This window comes from Lepisosteus oculatus, chromosome 10 (assembly GCF_040954835.1).
Source record: "Lepisosteus oculatus isolate fLepOcu1 chromosome 10, fLepOcu1.hap2, whole genome shotgun sequence".
Lineage (NCBI taxonomy): Eukaryota > Metazoa > Chordata > Actinopteri > Semionotiformes > Lepisosteidae > Lepisosteus > Lepisosteus oculatus.
Window position 1 is genome coordinate 18433145 of NC_090705.1, and position 18456 is coordinate 18451600.

General features: G+C 37.0%; 1 long non-coding RNA gene across 5 annotated transcripts in view; it reads right to left on the reverse strand.

The window, feature by feature from the left end:
• The window catches only part of LOC107078636 (uncharacterized), a 302990-nt gene that overhangs the window by 229954 nt on the left and 54580 nt on the right, over positions 1 to 18456 (reverse strand). The window lies entirely within an intron of this gene.

Here is an 18456-nt window from a genome sequence, read left to right on the forward strand (position 1 = left end):
GGGCTGACTAGCACCATCTTCTTTTACAGAAGATAGGTAAAGGCAATATTATCAAATACAAGCTTTTATTAATAAAGATATTTGAAATAAATATCAAAATGAAAGTGCAAATGCTGAAAACTGATCATACAGTACCTGCTCTGGTAGGATCATGGTTATAATGTAGCTTGAATAGAAAAGTGTGACCAAAACGGTTTCTGTATGTGACCTTTGACTTTCCATGAAGGTTAAATGCACTCTTTATATAATACATTTGGGGTCATTGTTATATGGAACTAAAATATGCCTGTGAAATACACATCACAGCACCAATGTGAGAAAGGAGCTCTGTTCTGTCTCTACTTCATGGCTGCTCTTAGGTTCTGAGGATACACAGGACTCTTCCCTGGACAGCAATTAACTATACCACACCTACTGTAACAAACAGGTTGCTGTTGCTGCAGAATTCTGCAACAGCACTCTTGTGAAGAAGTGTAGGTATTCATAAAGTCGTGAAGTGTAGGTTTTCAGGATGATGATGCTCACTGAGCGCTGTTATCTTAGGTTTATGTACTGTTCTTTTGAACATTTTCATTTTTTTAATAGCTTTCTGGTTTCCTGTGTGTCATGCTTGGAGTTGGAAACCAACTTTTTGGACACTTTTTTTTTTTCCCAAAATTTACCTTCGTCTCCACATTCACTGTCCCCTGCACCATCACGCATGCAGAAGCCATGTATGACCAATTTACCATTAGCCATGAGCATGCAGCAACATGGACCTTTTCAAATTTGTTACTACCAGATTGAGACAAGTAAGCAGTGATGTATTTTTTGGACTTGGAATTCTCCAATGTAGAGGAAGCTTCTTAGGCACCAAAAACAGTTTGTCCATGAAAAAGTAAAAATGGTTTATGATACAGAGATCCAAGACCTGGTCATCCACCACTAGTTTCAATCTGCGGTTAACAATAATGTGTGTTGAGCTCCATGTCTGTGAGCAATGCCTGATTTGTTACAAAGCTTAACATTGGCATTATCACTACTGAATGCCACAAGGTGCTTTTATTCAGATAAGAGTAATTAAAATATGTTTAGTGAGAGTTTTGATTAAATATTTATTAAATATTTATTATTTTTTATCTCAAAGCTCAGTGATATCTCAAAACATGAAATCTGGGTCATTCTAAGATCAATGCAGTTTTGCTATGCAGGCTACCAAACCCATCTACAGTATCTACTTTGAGTTTTATTGTTCATGTCCTGAATACATTTGCAAATTTTTTTCCTCCTGTCGAAGTACTGAGGTTGAAAATGACTGAAGCACTATATTTAGAATTAAGCTTAAATCCTGTCCCAATACCATGATCATATTCTAGTTACAGTAGACAGAAGTGTTTGGTAAAGGGTTTGCTGTTTTGTGAAAAATAAAATGTCAAACAATAAATTGCACAAGTAACCTTTGAATAAGCTTTCATTAAATGTCATCACCCATACTTATTAGAGTCTGTTCATTGGAGTTTTCCACTATACCATGTGCCACAATGAGAAAAGATGAGTGTGCTCTATAGCATTTCTCTTTTAAGAAACAGCATCACACGAGGCCCAACATTAAAGACGGAGAATTCTTGATGAGGAATAACCAAACAAGATGAAATGAGTGGTCAAAGGGAGTTATCGAGAAGGCCTTTCCCAGAATGGATAGATTTGTTCCGAAAGTGAAAGTGAGGGTTGTCAAGCATGAGACTGCAAAAATCTTCTCAAAATCAATTTCTGAAAAGGTTCTCCTTCTGTTTGTAAAGGAGTAGACAACTGTGATGAAAGGTTATTTATTTATAATTATATTTACAATTACAGTGGTATCCTTCTGATACCAGGCAGGGAGTGTTCTGGACCTATTATTTTATGGCTTCTTCTAGTGGTAGTATTTGTTATATTAGTTCTATTTGAGGTCTTATTATAGGATGTGTTACTGAATTGTAGTAGGACATTTTGTTTGACATCAGGTTAAGTGCAGAAGTGTTATAATCCTTATACATCCTTGTTCTGAAGCTTTTAATTTGACCATATCTGGAAGTATTTGTGTTATAATACTATATATTATTTTAGTAGAGATATCACTTTCAGTTATGGCTAACTGTGCCTTTTAGGTGAGTTTTCAGATTTACTATCTCTTTTACAGGGTATGCTTAAGATTTAATAAGAGCCTTATTCTTGGTGATTTTGATATCCATGTTGATTCATAGCCTTCCAGTTTAGCTAAGGATTTTCTAGCTTTGTTGAAATGCTTAAATCATCACATGCTGCTTGTACTCAGCCCAACTCACAACAAAGGTCTCACACCTTGGACTTGCAAATGACTTGTGTTTCGTACTTAGTACAGTATGTTATCTTGTGCTATGTCTTTCTGGTCACCTTGTTGTTCTCTTTGATTTTGAATTTCCTGTCTCACTCTCCATCCTCGTGCTCTGTAAGTTTTTGCACCTGGTGATCAGTTAGATTTGCATGAGGTTGAAGAGTATTCCCTTCACTTGATCTGGCAAACAAGTGCTGGATTTCAAACACAATACCAATTTACTAAAGGCAGGCAGCATCAAATAAATAGAAACTAGAAATAAGAGAACCATGGAAACTTGGCAAGCAGGGAGGAAATATAATAGTAATATGTGTTGTGGAAAGAATACGATGCCAGATGCCATCAGTTTTGGAACTAAAGAACTCTAAGTGTTGCAAAGTTTAGAAAATGTTGGTGATGTTGTAGGACAGTTTGAGTTAAGCAGTCTATTGATGATGGAGAACATGTACTGTATCTAGGATTATTATGGTTGTTCTCAATGATATGGGAGAAATAGCAGGATCTAACAGATTCTATTGTATCCTTGTATTCAGTCAAGTACTCCTTCCAGGACTGAAAATATACATTCAACCCAGAAACATACCAAACACAGTATGTTCTAGTTTGTGGGAAATGCCTATGTTGAGCGCAACTGGTCAGTATACTGTACCATTGGGCAGAGTAATCAAAAGGAGGTTGTTTAAGTTTTAAGAAGAGCTAAGGTGTCAAGAGTAGTTAACAGTGAACTATTAAAGACTTGTACTTTGTTTTCCAGAGTAACAGAGATTAAAAAATGAGGACAGAGCAGAATTCATTAATCTGATTCTAGTCTCCTGTTTGTGACCCAGGCTCATCTACATGCTACGGGTGGCAGGGCTTTCTCTTGCTAAGCCATATCCTTATATGGAACAAGTAATAGGTTTATTCCATGCTGAAAAAAAGAAGAAAGCAAACACAATGTTTCAGCTGTGGAGCCTTCTTCAGGTGTGAGGAGAAGGCTCCACGGCCGAAACGTTGTGTTTTCTTCTTTTTTTTCAGCATGGAATAAACCTATTACTTGTTCCTTTGCAGCCTACGCATGCTGACACAGCTACCCACCTGAACTACATATCCTTATATGTCCCCTAGGATATCAGAGACTCACTTCCTTCAAATCCACATTTAAAACTTTTTTCTTCAAAAGAAAGTAAAACTCTTTGAGCAGTACCTTTTTAAGGTGCTTTATAAAATATAGTTTATTATTAAAACATTTTGGTATTCTTTTAAGATGAAGGTAAATTATTTTTTGGAGTTTATTATTATTGTGTAGCAACTATGTAATTGTCTAGGTCTAGCTTCTCAGTTATTATTGTGTCAGGAAAATCTGTATTAATTTTAATATTTTTAAAATGCTCATGTCGCTTGTATTTTGCAGCTTCATGCTTTCTACCCAACTAAATTCTTATGTACAAGATATAAGTCTGCTTTCTCTAAGAGTTATTTGGATGACTGTCTTCCTGACTGGATAGCTGGTACTGTATATAATAGTATATTGAGTGAGGCCAGTACAACAATACAGTAGTTCAAGTACAAGTACACGTTCTTCTGGTGCCTAATTCTACATCCTTAAACATTACAAATATGTATTTATTTTGATGATTATTATTTATATATTTCCCATATATTACCCATGGCAAGAGCATAAAATGCATTTCTATTGAATGTTATCATTTGTTTCTGTGCCTTACAGTGCAGTTTATACCAGTCAGTCAGTTAACAACCTCTCACAAGCAGTGCAGCAATTTCTGAGCTATAGTATGACTGCAGCCGATATTATATTCTGCAAAAACAATAGTGTACCATATCTGACTAGATTGTCTAATAACACTTGGTGTTAATCAATAAGCTACATACTGAGCCGTGACCTTGACATCTGCTTTAGTAAACTCTGTATTTATTTTTGTTATATAAATGTTTTCTTTAAAATTTAACAAGCTGTTACACTCATTTTTTCAAAGATTGTAGAAGGTGCAGTGTTTCCATTTTTCAGACAGAATCTCCATATGTCTTTTAAACCACTATCTTATGATCTTAATCATGTACTGTAGTTTAAAACTACAGCACTCTACTGTAGTGCCCTTGTTTTCCAACATGTCCCTATATTGTATCCCTATTTTCGAAGGTGCATCACAAACCTAAACTCTTTTAGAAATGGACTAAGATCTGATAATATACAGATATGTATGTAATTAGTAAATGCCCCATTTCATTAAAGAATAAACTGCTTCACTTGCAGGCAGTCAGTGGGCAGCAGGATCCTCTAACAGTTCCTTCCTACAATTACTGCTTTGTTATTATCTACATGTTGTTTGCTTCTCAGTATTATTTTCTCTCTAATTTGTTCTGCAAATGCATTAGACTTCTCACATGTAGTTGCTTTACTGTTTTTTATTTTGGAACTGCATTTGAAAGATTTTTATTTTTGTATTTTCCTTTTCTAGCTCTGTATATTTTATATTTATATATAAAGTTGGGCTAGATATAGGGGCATTAATAATATTGCAGACATTTTATTCTGGATACTAGATAGGAAGGAAGAAGCAAACATAACCACCTTTTTCTTCCCTTCAGCTTAGTTTAAATAAAGATTAGAGAGAGAAAAGCCTCTTTCAATCAAAATTGGAAATAAAAACATAATTCAACAATGTGCCCTATCACTCTGCTCGTTTAAGCTGTGTTAACCAAGTATTTTGCCTTAGGCATACTGTACATTCTGCAGAGTGCCCTTTCTGCTCCTTAATGACACATAATAAAGACAGTGACACACAAAAGGGGGTTTGCTCCAGAGTGCTGTAGGGGTTTTCCTTCAAAAATCCATGTTTGCCTCTCCAGTCTGCATCCACAAATCTGTTTCCTCATGCCCAGTCTTTTGTTACAAGCTCAAACCTGGACTGAAAGGAATTTAACCTGGGGTGCTATTGAACCCCAAGTTCCTGCACTACAAAGCAACAATGCTAACTACTGTGTGACTGGGCCCATCCTTACACAACTTTATAGATTAAATGAAAATAAAGGTACAGTATGTTTAAAAAAAAAACCCGCAGGTGCTTGGTATTCAATGCCACAGAGGCACCTACAAGCAGTGTGATAACACTGCTTAATATAATTCAAATATTTTTCAACCTTATCAGAACATGTTAAATATTTCTATTAAAAAAGAAAATCTTATTTTACTCCCCTACTGGGACTTACTATTTTTTTTCCAACAAGAAGAACTTTTTACTGCACAGTTTCAGTAACTGGATTATGTCGATATGTTTATCCAGACCATGTCCTGTGACTGCACTGCTTTTGCCCAAAAAACATTATTCCCTCCTCCAATCGGTGCAAATTTAGGATCCTTAAGGCAATGAATGATAGTGGAAGAAGTTTTGCACTATATAATTTTATAGCAGCTACTTCACAGGGAACAATAACTGTTTCAATTTGATATCTAAAATTAGCAAGCCTGGAGTTATCTATTGAAGCAGGATATTTGTTGCATGGCACACAACCTAATTCTAGCAAATTACAAATGTACAGAAAATTGTCAGCCTAACAGAGCATTTAAAATGGAATAAAGAGAAAAAGACAAAATCCCCCGAGACCTTCCATTCCTGTTTGTCTTCCATTTTTATCATGCAAATTACTCCATTTCCATCTGAAATTGCAGGTCAGCTGCTCCACATATTAATAAACCTTTCTTTTGTAAAACAAATGGAGGGATAACGACCAGCTGCAGTATCACAGTATTTTAGGCTACAGCCTAAAAATGTTGTGTCTCCAAGTGCCACACAGAGTATTTATACTTTCATACAGTATGTACTGTACCGTTCTTGTCATTTTCACCAGCAATCTTTAATTAGCACATAGCGCTAATACACTAAGTATACTTTAAACTGATGTGTCACTATCTAGCCATTATCTGCTAGATTTAAATACTATATCTGCTTGCACGCTGCTTTTACTGTTTATTCCTCTTTGACTGGTCAAAGTGAATGAATAAATTATGCACCAGGCCTCTACGGGATGGAAATCGGTTTCCTGCTCTTCAAGGGAACACACGTTCCACAACACTTACAGTCTAAGGCAGTCTGTTAATGTGAGTAGGGGATTATTATTATCTTGATTAGAAAGTTAAGTTAATTTTATATTACCACCATTCAAATAATTTTATATAAGAAATAGATTTCTGATTTATGTATTGATCTAGTCGGTTCCGTGTGCTAGGGAATATAAGAGTTTGCCATAAGAGTTTAATGCCTGCACACAAACATGGGAGGAGACTCTACAACAAGGTTCGTTAATAAGTTGTCACTCTTGATATTAACCATATGTTACAAATGCCATGACACGTGTCTCTGTCTCAACACTTCAACAGTTGTATTTTAAAACAACTGTAGTTATTCATTTTCTTTAGTTTATCAGTTTATTTTTTTCCCCAAAACATTGGTTCAGGTTAGTCTGTTACATATACAGACTATAGAGGTTGTTTGATTAAAAAAAATATTAGCAAAAAATAAAAGATGAATCATTTCCTGACATCCTTCCAGTGCTGATTTTTAACACTGTGTAGTGTGGTGTTTCGGCCCAAACTCAGTTCGGCAGAGGATGGAGGCAGAGATTCTGCAGAAGGCAGGCTTGCAGCTTTACAAAGGCTGAGGATATATTGCCCTTCTACTTACAGAAGAAGGCACTATTCACCAGGGAGAGACCAGGGGAGAGTGACTGCAGGTGCACAGAAAAGGGGAGTACAGTTTGCCATAGCTGTGCTAATGTATGTGGTACAAAGAGAACGAGCATCATGAGAGTGCATTTGATTTTCTGTATCTTTTATATCTGTAGAAACTCCTGCACATTTCAGGTAAAATGTGCATTCTCTAAATGTCACAGCTCTCTATTAAGATCTACAGATCATCAATAGGTTATTCCCGTAAGGACAGTCTTATATTTTGAAGCAAAATATAGAAGCTGAGGGTTTAACAGTGGCACAGTGGTTAGCATTGCTGCCTTGCAGTGCTGATCCTGGGTTCAGTCCCGGAACTGGGGTGCTAACGGTATAGAGTTTATACTACAGTATATGTTCTTTCCTTTTATGCATGGGTTTTCTTCCACAGTCCAAAGACATACTGGTGGGTTAATTGGCCTCTGGAAAAATTGGCCCTGGTATGTGTGCATTTTTGTCTGTGGGTGCCCTGTGGTAGACTGGTATCCCATCCCCGGTGTGTCCTGCCTTGCACCTTTAGGATTGGGTCTGGCCGTGTGACCCTGTATTAGATAAAATGCTTAGAAAATAGATGAATGGACATGTAACTTGAGGTTGTAAAAAGTTGTTTATGCTGTGTTCAGCTATCTTGTAAAATGTCTTCCTAGAGCATCATAACTATACTGAGACACTGTCTTGGAAGTTCTTGTCCAGTTCTTGTGACATCTACCTGTCCACTAACACCAACTGTAGTGTGCTGTAGGAATACAGCCTCTGGAATCAAAAGTGAACAACTTCGAGACAACAAAGCATCCCGATTGTGATTAGTCTACGGTGCTAAAAATATCTTGCTTCATCCTGGCTAAACTAACTCATTGTCCAACTTGATAGGTATTTCAGGTGCAGTAAATGAAGAGACTAAGCTGTCAAATGTTACTGTGTTTGTGTCCACTCTGTTGTGTGCTTTCTATGTTGCCTGCACAGAAACCCCATGCACTCATCCAGTTAATAGAAAGGGCCTCTTTGTTTCTAACATAAATATTTGCATTACATCTCTTCTGCAAGTACAGGACATGTCTTTAACTGTAATTATTTTTCTAGCATACCTTTTGTTCTTTAATTTAGACCAATGTTGGGTTGCTGGCATTTTTACTGGAATATGTATTGCTCAATCAGATTTTACAGCTCCATTAGTGTTTCTGGCAGCTGGGTTTCAAGTAAAAGCAAGATTAGTGAAAAATGGTACTCATAAAAAAACACATTAAAAGTAGAATTTGTCTTTTTGAATAAAGTAGCAGTGTGCATTTTATATGTCAATACATGGTGTAATAGAAATCACCACAATTGTTTTAAAATTAAATAAGGCAATGTAATCAAATAATATAGCTGTTCATACCACAAATATAATGTCAAAATGTTGGAATTGTTTATTGTACACTTTTAACCTTTACATACGGTGCCTTGCTGATGATATGAAGGAAATATCCCATAATATCACCTTTTGAATTACAAATTCAATACACTTCATTCACAAATTCATTCTTACATTTTTTTTAAACTGAGCGCCTGTAAATTGAACTTGAATGCTCACACTGAAAAGCAAAAACTGCAAAGAAAGTCAAAAACCTAAATCTGCTGCACGGATAAGTGTTCAGCTGCTCTGCTATGGAAAACCTAAATTATTTCAGGTATTACTTCAATACGTTACACAATTAATTGGATGGCCTATAGTATGTTTGCATGCCTAGAGGTTTTCACCTTGTTTTAGAATAAATACTGTACATCAGTCTCTGTAAAGGACAGGACCACAGGACTCCTATCCAGAATAAGTGATAAAAGCCTTGTGCTGTAATGATTTAACTATGCAAACTGCAGCACTTCAAGCCTTTGCCCTTCCCACCCCAGGCATCACAAATTGAGATAATCAAGAAATTTATTAATAAAATTAATGCATGTACAGTAATATATATATATAATTAGGCCTCAAAGGGTGTTTTTCTAACTCATATAAATACTGCATACATTCTTTTTGAAAATGTATAAGTCTTCATGTACAGTAGGTTCCAACCTTCAACAACGGTTTATTTGTGAGAAGGAAATCTGCTGGAATTAAGAAGCCAAGATGCTGGGTGAGTTAAAGATGTGCTGAGAGATAAGATGTGACTGATAGTAAATGGAAGTGGCCTCAGGCATTGTGGAGTTGTCGGTGGGTATTTGTGTTTGTCGGGATTGTGGCTTGGCTGGGCACTTTGGCTCTGCAGGCCACAGGTGCCTTGGAGGTGTTAAGATTTAGAATCCTTTCCTCTAGGAGGAACTCCAAATTCTAGAGTCCTAGCCTGATTGCTGTATTATTTCCTGGTGTTATGAATCAGCATTGATATATAATCCTAGAGCTTCTGATACTCAGGGCTTAGCGTTAGGACACAGATGTCCAGAGGCCTGCTTATTACCAGACCGCAGAGTCAGCCGAGGGCATAAGCCTTGCCAGAGACATCACGCCCCCTGAGCCCGGGGTTCTGGAGGATCCGGCACTGTATGTTCTTAGACTGTTCTCGATTTCCCTGTGCCTGTCTGGTTGGATGGATTGCCCGGTTTATGATTTTTGGACTGCACCCTGACTTACCCCCATGGATTAGCTTGTACCTGGATGCCTTGTTTTCCCCTGTTCAATGGGGCACCTGTTGTCACTGAGCACTACCTTCGTGAATACACCCTTGTGTGTTTTACCTGAAGTCCGCTTCCTATTTGTCTCGGGTTACACCGCACCGCATCTAATCAGAAACCCCCTGCGGAAGGCTGAGGCCCATTCTTGACAGGAGGTGTCTGTACGTGGTTAATGGTTAAGTCCAATGAGCCCATAGTGCACTTAATCATGGGCTTAATGGACAAAAGTGAACTCAAGTAATAGGTTTATTCCATGCTGAAAAGAGAAGAAAGAAAACAAAGTTTTGGCTGTTGTGTTTTCTTTCTTCTCTTTTCAGCATGGAATAAACCTATTTATTGTTCCTTTGAAACCTACGCATGCTGACACAGCTACCCACCTGAACTACAAAAGTTAACTCACATAATTAAGTAATTATAAATGAGCAGCAAACTAAACAAAACAAATGTTAATGCAAGCACTAGAATTCTAATTATGCTCAAAACATACTTATTATTCAGAGGACTCTTAAAATGATGTTCTATAGTGTGTGTAAAATATATAAATCGTAAAAAGGAATATACCAAGGAATATTATTGAAATCCTGCAAAAAGTTAAAGAATATACCAAGTTATCATTTAGATATATACTACATTTTCATTTAGAGATCTCCAAATTTTTTTAACATAGAACATTCAATTCTAAAACAGTAACTTACTGTGACAGAGCAGTCTGTCACTGTGGCAAATGGAACATGCTAGGACAGGGTGGCAGACGTTAACAGAGCTTATGTTTTTCTAAAACACCAGAGTGCGTCAAGTTCTCACCAATTTACCCTGTTTGTTTCTCAGCCTGCAGGTGCACACGCAGGTTGTAGAAAGGAGGGGAAACTAATGGTAGAGAACACTACTGTATGTTTAGAGAAATGGGACTTAAGAAACAAAGCACAGTGTAGAATGCCACTAGCTTACCTCTTAATGACACTGCATGAGAGGAGAAGCCAGGCACTTTGCATTTATTTTTGTTTGTAGGGGTCCTCAGAAAGGTCAAAAGGTTGCAAGCACATAGGAGACTGGTTATATGCCTGAAATTTAGCTAGTGAAACATACCATTGCTGGAATGCTGAGAGGGGAGGTTATCAGAGCCTAATGTTGTTGCTAAAACTGGCAATCAGGTATAGAAGATCTAATGAAAGTCTGTCCTGTGTATTGTTAAGAGTTTCGTGTATTTGTGTGTCCAAGTAGTCCGGACTACTGTGCTGTGTTATTTGTCTTGTGAATTTTATGTTTTAGACCTAGTGTATCCATAATGGAACAGCCCAAATCCTATTTTAAGTGTGTGGTGAGCACACTCCACACACTTGGGAGTCAGGAGTTGATTCTGGTGAGTTAAGAGCTTAGAAATAAGAGTAAGGTGTGAATGGATATTATAAAAAGATTGTTCCTTTATTATTTATTTTTTTATATACTTGGTGAAAAGACCCAGTGAGTGTTTATGTGTCCATCTGCATAAACTTAAATAAAAATGGCCTTTTGGTTTGTTTGTGTGCTGACTTGCCATTGTGTATTTTTTCTATCTATGAACAAAATGTCCAACAGCCAATACTACCCACACAGGAGGTCTTTCTGTGACACTTACTCTAAATTGTTTGCATTTGAAAAACAGATTTGGAATTGGCCTCCACAGCTGTCTAAACATAGTGAAACACTGCCTTATCAATTATCTAGATTCTAGTTAAATTAATACCTGTTTGTATCTGTTACCTGATGATAATACCTGTTTGTTTCTTATATTGACTTAGCTCTTTCTTAAGATGCTAATATTACACGTGTGTTGTAAAACAGTGCAAATACCAATTTAGGTGATTTTTGAGCTACATTTAATGTATACAGATTGAAGAGACAACTGAGAATAATTGACTAGGCAAGGAGTTCACTCATCCTAATTTCAGCAAATTTCACATGAAATGTAATTATTCTTTTGTATGAGGTGTACTGTACTACACCTTTCCCATTCTATTCTTTATACAGTACTAACATTTTACAACAATTTATTTTAATAAAGAATACAAAGAAAAGGTGTGCTAGAGAACAATTTTATTTGTAGCCAGCTCTTCATTTACAGCACAAATTAAATTAAACAAATCATGTGTCCTCTTGTAGCTGCTCACTTTGTAATTCAACAAAATGACACATTCACATCCCACACATACGGTACATAGGGCAGCACAGTGGCACGGCAGTTATCATTGCTGCCTTCCAGCACTGGCACCTTGGGTTCAATCCCACGTATCTGCTTGAACTTTGTATGCTCTTCCCATGTTTGCGAAGAGTCCCACATGCTTCCATGCTTTAGTTTCCTCCCACAGTCCAATGACATACTGGTAGGCTAATTGGCTTCTGGGAAAATTGGACCTTGGTGTTAGTGTGAGTGCGTCTGTGTTTGTACAGTAACCGTCTGCCATGTGATGGAGTGGCATCCTGTCCAGGATGTCTCCTGCCTTGCGCCAGTTGCTTGTGGGGACAGTCTATTGCTCCCCTGTGATCCTGAATTGGAAGAAGCAGTTAGAAAATAGAGGGAATAATAGATCCTATACATGAATGACAAGTAGAGTATGCATGGCAATTCAAAAAATTAAATTACATATACTCTATATGCAATATACTGTACTGTACATTTTTATTAGATATTGTGATATACTGATATGGCATACTGTAATATACAGGTTATACAACTGTATTTATTTAATTGCTTTTGCTTTCTTGTAACTCACTGTTTGGTGTAATGATTTGAATGATAACCCATCAATCTTTTTTTCAACCACTTTAGACGATACAGGCTCTTGGGGGAACTGGAGCCTATCCCAGCAGACGCCGAATGATAATAATATCTGAAATGTCATTAAATTAAATATAGTATTTGTTATTAATACACTTCTGAACAAGTCTTTCAGGTTTGGTGTATTTGTATTACTTGAGCTCTGACATTCACAACATACTACTGAGCTGTTCTAACAGAGTTTTCTACACCTGTAGTATAAGCCCTTCACGAAGGCAACAGCAAAATCTAATACACCTGTAGTGCAGCCCAAAACAAGCAGAAACAACAATTCTGTCTGCTCTCTTTGTCCTCTTATGATTGTGCATCTAACAAACCATAAGAAAAAAAAGAACCAAGACGGAAGAAGAGAGTCAAGATCTGACAACAGATACAAATAAGTAAAGGACTCTTTATTACAGAGAAGGGTGAGCAACACAGAGCAACTGTCCAACTTGAAATAAAAGATGAAAATAAGGGATGGAAGGATGTGAATCCTTCTAATTTTGTAGCCTCTGAGTACATTTTGGGCTTCATTATTTCAGCATTTATGCAAATATGAACATAAGGCAAAAAAAATGTGTATATGGGCATGATATCTCTGCCACCATGACAGCTGCTACCCAGATGTCTAGAAGGATTCTGATTGTTTTGCAGTGGGGGTTGAAAAATGTGACTGAATAAACAACAGCTGCTGTCAGAAAACTTTATCATAATTGTGCAGCTGTGTTATCTCTTCAAAAAAGCAAAAAAACAATACAGACGTTGTAACAACTATGGTAAGTTATCTAGTACTGTCATTTTCAATGCTTTGATTGTACCTAAACACTAATTAGTAGGTTCTGATACTAGGATGTTCAACTTGCTGTTGCATATTGACTGGAAGAGAAACAGAAACTTCACAAAAATGGTATGGTATTCACAGACACATAGAGGACTCATGGTTAGTTGTTTGAAATGCAGAAACACCTTAATCACAATACTCTCACATGACTAAAATAAAAAGGAGTGTTAAAAGTGTCAGGTGTTAGTGTATCTCTGCACTATCATCGGTGCAAGTACTCTAAAATACACCTACAGTAACTATACAGTATGTAGCGGAGCTAGTTCGGATACGGTGACGTCATTGCCCTCCCTGAGCATAGCAGGGACCTCAGCTGCCTGGGCTGAGGGAGGTCTCCTTTAGCTCATCCGGCTGGTTCCCTGTTGTGTTACACCTGGGGTTCGCGCCCCGGGTGTTGCGTTATAAAACGGGCAGCGGAGGGCACGAGCCCGCGCGGAACCGCGCCGTCACATATACACAAACTGCTACAATATTTACCGATTATTATTATTAAAGGTGCAATATAAACAAGCCATATTAAAAACAGTGGCTATGAAAAATAATCTGTTAAATTCAGCAAATAAATAGTAACTGTGCATTAAAATTTGCAGAAATATGTCAAATTTAAGTTTGTTCTCTGCAGAGGTTGTGTTAACTTCTTTTCACTTCAATCAACAAAACATAATTTGGCCAGGGGTGCCCAAACGTTTGCATACAACTGTATATTAAATTTAATAGATCCCATCCATATTCATAATCTATGAATACAGGAAACGTACTGTATAACATATTGTAATGCATACGCCCACCGGTGAGTGTGTAAGAGCTGGCTTACCAGAGCAGTGACGTTCCCTGTAATAGCAGGGCCCACAGCCGCTGGGCTGGGGGGAGATCTCTCTTTAGCTCTACAGGCTGGGTCCCTGTTGAGTGACGCCAGAGGCCGGGTTCGAGTCACCGACGGTGGGGGACCGACCTGATGCAGCAGCGGCAAGGGTGCCCACCTGAACCCCGTGAAGTTTTTAGGAGTCTACAGTAGGTCCACCATGGATATAATGCATAATTGCAATTGGTACACCGATCAGATCACTGAAGTGTTAATGTTAACTAAATAAGATAAACTGTTAATCTTATTCTCATTATAACTAATCTCAACAGTAATTGTGAGAAAGATATAGTATATTATTCCTCACATAGTTTTATCATAGTTTAAAACAGACTGTTCAAATGAATGCCAAACAACACTAGCTTTCAAATGTAGCATGACAAGTCCAATTCTCCTCTCATTCCTGTGGGGAATAGAGTTTTGGATTCAAATATCCAGAAAGCTTCTCATTGTAGTGATTTACTCTCTCTATCCCTCTCTAGACTTAAGCAATATTGTCTCTAAACCAAAACAATTTTATTTTAGAAACATAATAATGGGCATCTCAGAAATTTTCATTTTCATTTTTCATTTAAAGTTTTCATGCATGCTGATGAGTAGTTATAAAAATACCTTGCTGTTCCCAACATATAACATTGAACAACGACTAACATAAACACTTGTATTGCAACAGAATCCTTTGACGGGTACATTAATGATTAGCCATGGTCTGCTAAAAAGCATCTTCGAACCCTCCTCTTTCATTGTGCACAGGCTTATGGGAATAGAGACAATGTGAAGAGCTAAACTTCAACTCAAAAGTTCAATACAGATTGGTAGTTAACAAATAATGACTCCACTACACTTTGGAGCAGCTTACAGATGATCACAAATTCTAAAAAAAACTTTCAAAGTTATAGCTGACTCACCTATGTCAGAAAGACTGAACAGGTTTTATTGTACTGCAGGTTTGAAAAGCAGAGGCTCCTTAATGATGATCAGAGTTCATTTTGATGACCTCTTCAGATGCTACTGCCTCATAGCTCTCGTTGCTTCCCTCTTATCTTCAGCCACAACAGGCACACATTAAGTTCTCAATTTGCTGCTCTCCTCTTCAGCCTGCTCTTACTATCAAAGAACTTGAAGTTCAAAAGCTTTTTGCAAGGCAGAACTACAGGAAAGCTGTTTTACCCAGCCTGGTCTCCCCCAATACATTCAAGCATTGTGCAGAGCAGTTAGCCCCAGTGTCCACAGATATATTTAATAAGTCTCTGGATCAGTGTAAAATCCTTGACATCTTTAAATCCTCCACGGTTGTTCAACACCAAAGGAGGACAAAATAACTTGTCTTAATGACCATAGACCAGTTGCTTTCACATCTGTCATAATGAAGACTCAAACAATATGATACTTTGTTATCTTGAAACTATTACAGATTCACAATTTCAATCCTTTACAGTTCACATACAGTATACTGTAGGGCCAGCAGTTCAGTGGATGGATGGGCCTTCACTACATTTTGCAACATCTAGTGTATATGCTATAATTCGTATTGTGGATTTTAGTTCTGCATTTATTACTGTCATTCCAGAAATCCTTTACAATAAATTGTTAGAGTTGAATAGTCCACTTTCCGTGTGCCAGTGGATTTCTATCATTCTCACAGATAGAAAGCAACTACAGTAGATTTCCATCTGGGAGCTAGGCCCTTGTCAGACTGTTTGTGAATACTGGTGTACCTTAAGAATGGTGAGCTTTCCCCATTACTCTATTCGTTACAGCAGATTGCTGATAATCCTACTCACCCAGGTTACCACCTGTTTCTTCCCTCAGAAAGATACTACTGGTCTATTAAAACCAGAACCAGTTGATATTTGTAAAGCTTCTTTCTTATGGCAGTGTTATTGCTTAACCAGAAATCCTAGTTACAGTATATGCACATTGTCTTAATGATGTCCATTGTCTTGTTTGTGTATGGTATATGTAGAATGTTTTTGTAGCACCAAGTACACCAGGGTAAATTCCTTGTACATTAAATGTTTTTGATGAATGAAGGTGATTCTGAATTTGTTGTCTGTGCTCGGTTGAGGAACAAATGCTGGGATGCTGCAATTTATGATTGAACGGCTCTAAATCAGAATAAAGATGGAAGATTCTCAAGATAATGTTTGATACTCAAGGAATACTCAAGAATTTGAGAAACCCACATACATTAGAAAAACATATCCAGAAGTCTGATGAGTGTACAGAATATGTCCTGTAGCTGCATTAATGTAATAAGTACTACAGAACATTTTCTAATAATACTGTTAAATAATGAAAACAGTCTTACAGTATATACACTGCTTACAGTTAGTCTTAAATTGTATACAGTTACTGTATATACAGTACAATGGCCATCCTCTTATTTGAGTTAGACCTTAAAATAGATTCATATACCAATACAGCAGCCGAGCATTTCATACGCTGATATGTAAGACAGAAAAATAGTGAAGTCCTGTCACATATGCCAAGGACCCATCTGTCAATATGTTCACTGCTCCCCTTGTAGCTACACTTCTGGTTTAGTCTATAAAATTAAACTGGAAATATCACATTTTTTCTAATCACTGAGAGAGGATTAACGGTCTCCTCTCCTGATCCTGCTGTGTTCTTATTCTAACTCCTGGTTGTTTTTCCTGTTTCTTTTTCTAATTCAGCTCTTAATGACAAACCATTTCAACTGACTGATAGTTGATAAGACAACTTTAACAGCTTCACCCAGCTCTTCAGGTTTTGATCATAGAGATATCAAGAAAAACCTGCAGACACATTGGTCTTTCTGGACTAGAAATGAAGATCTCTGAATTATTTCAACACTGAGACATAAGAATACATTGTACAAGCAACACCAAATATCACAAAGGCGATTAATTGATATTTATTTAATTGCAAAGTTTGATCAATTATTAGAGTTTTGATTTTTTACATACTGTAGCACTTGAATTTACCAAAAACTGTTTTTGGACAAATTTCAGAAATAATTCCAATTGTATCTCATTTGCAAGAAACATATGCTCTATATGTAGAACATGGGATATCAACTGTCTTATGTACAATTTTGTTGAGTAAAGAAAGGCCAATGAATCCTTCAGAGACACTAATAACTACTTTAGAGAGAAAAGCACAATAAATTGAATATTGGTTGAGGCAGTCCTATCTGGTAAGCATGAGGCACACAGAAGAACTGAGAGCAAGAAACTGCTTTCACTCTGGACAAGAGGATCTACAGTATGTAGAAAAACAGGTGCAATTTCCTGACTATGGAATAAAAAGTGCAAAATGCACTGCACCATTTGTAATCTTATTGCTCACCATTTGTATCACCATTGCACAAATTCTTCAAGAGCACTGGCCAACACAACAAGTCACTTAATGCAGACTGGCATGTCTTATCAAACTGGTGCAAGTGTTACTATATTTGAAAAAATCCCTCTAATAAAGGCTACTCAGATGAGTGCACTGTGCTAGTTGAGAGTGTTTTAGCAAGATACACCTTTTGTTGTTCAATCGAAAGTCTGGGGTATTATTGCTGTAGGTGATGATTCATCTCCACGTTCAGAAAATAGTTGTTTCCCAATGACAGAACAAGAAAGGGTTTCCTGAAAAAATTCTCAAGAAAGTTTGCAGGAGCATATGGGAATATACAGTAAAAGCAAAGCGAATCAAAATAAAATCATGCAATCCACAGTAGCTTGTGTCCTCACAGAATCAAGTTTAGACTGGTATAACTACTCATACAGCAGACTAAGAGGATATCAGACTTTCCATAAAATACGTTACATGTCTTGAGATAAAGAGATTGCTGCTGCAGTATGATTTGTGGAATTGGGAGGGACAGTGAACAGTAAAATGCTCCATTAGTAAAAAATTAAAAAGAGGGATTCATTACCAGTTTTGAAAACGAAATACCTTGTATTATACAATAAAATTGTAAGTAAATTAAAGTAGAAAAACAACTAAAGTAAGCATATTTGAAGTAATTACCATGCTCCCTCAGGCTCATATATGCAGTCACTAGAATGACTCAACATCCAATCGCATTTATATATTGTATAACCAAAATACAAAATGTACATAACATTTGTCATAGTAGAGATAATAACATCCTCATATTCTCATACACAACCTATATTACTGTATGTGATTGATTTTGGAGTTTTGTGTTAGAGTTTGAACAAAGCACTAACCCGTTCTATATTGTGTACATAAATACAGTATGTGTTTAGTGTTAAGAAAA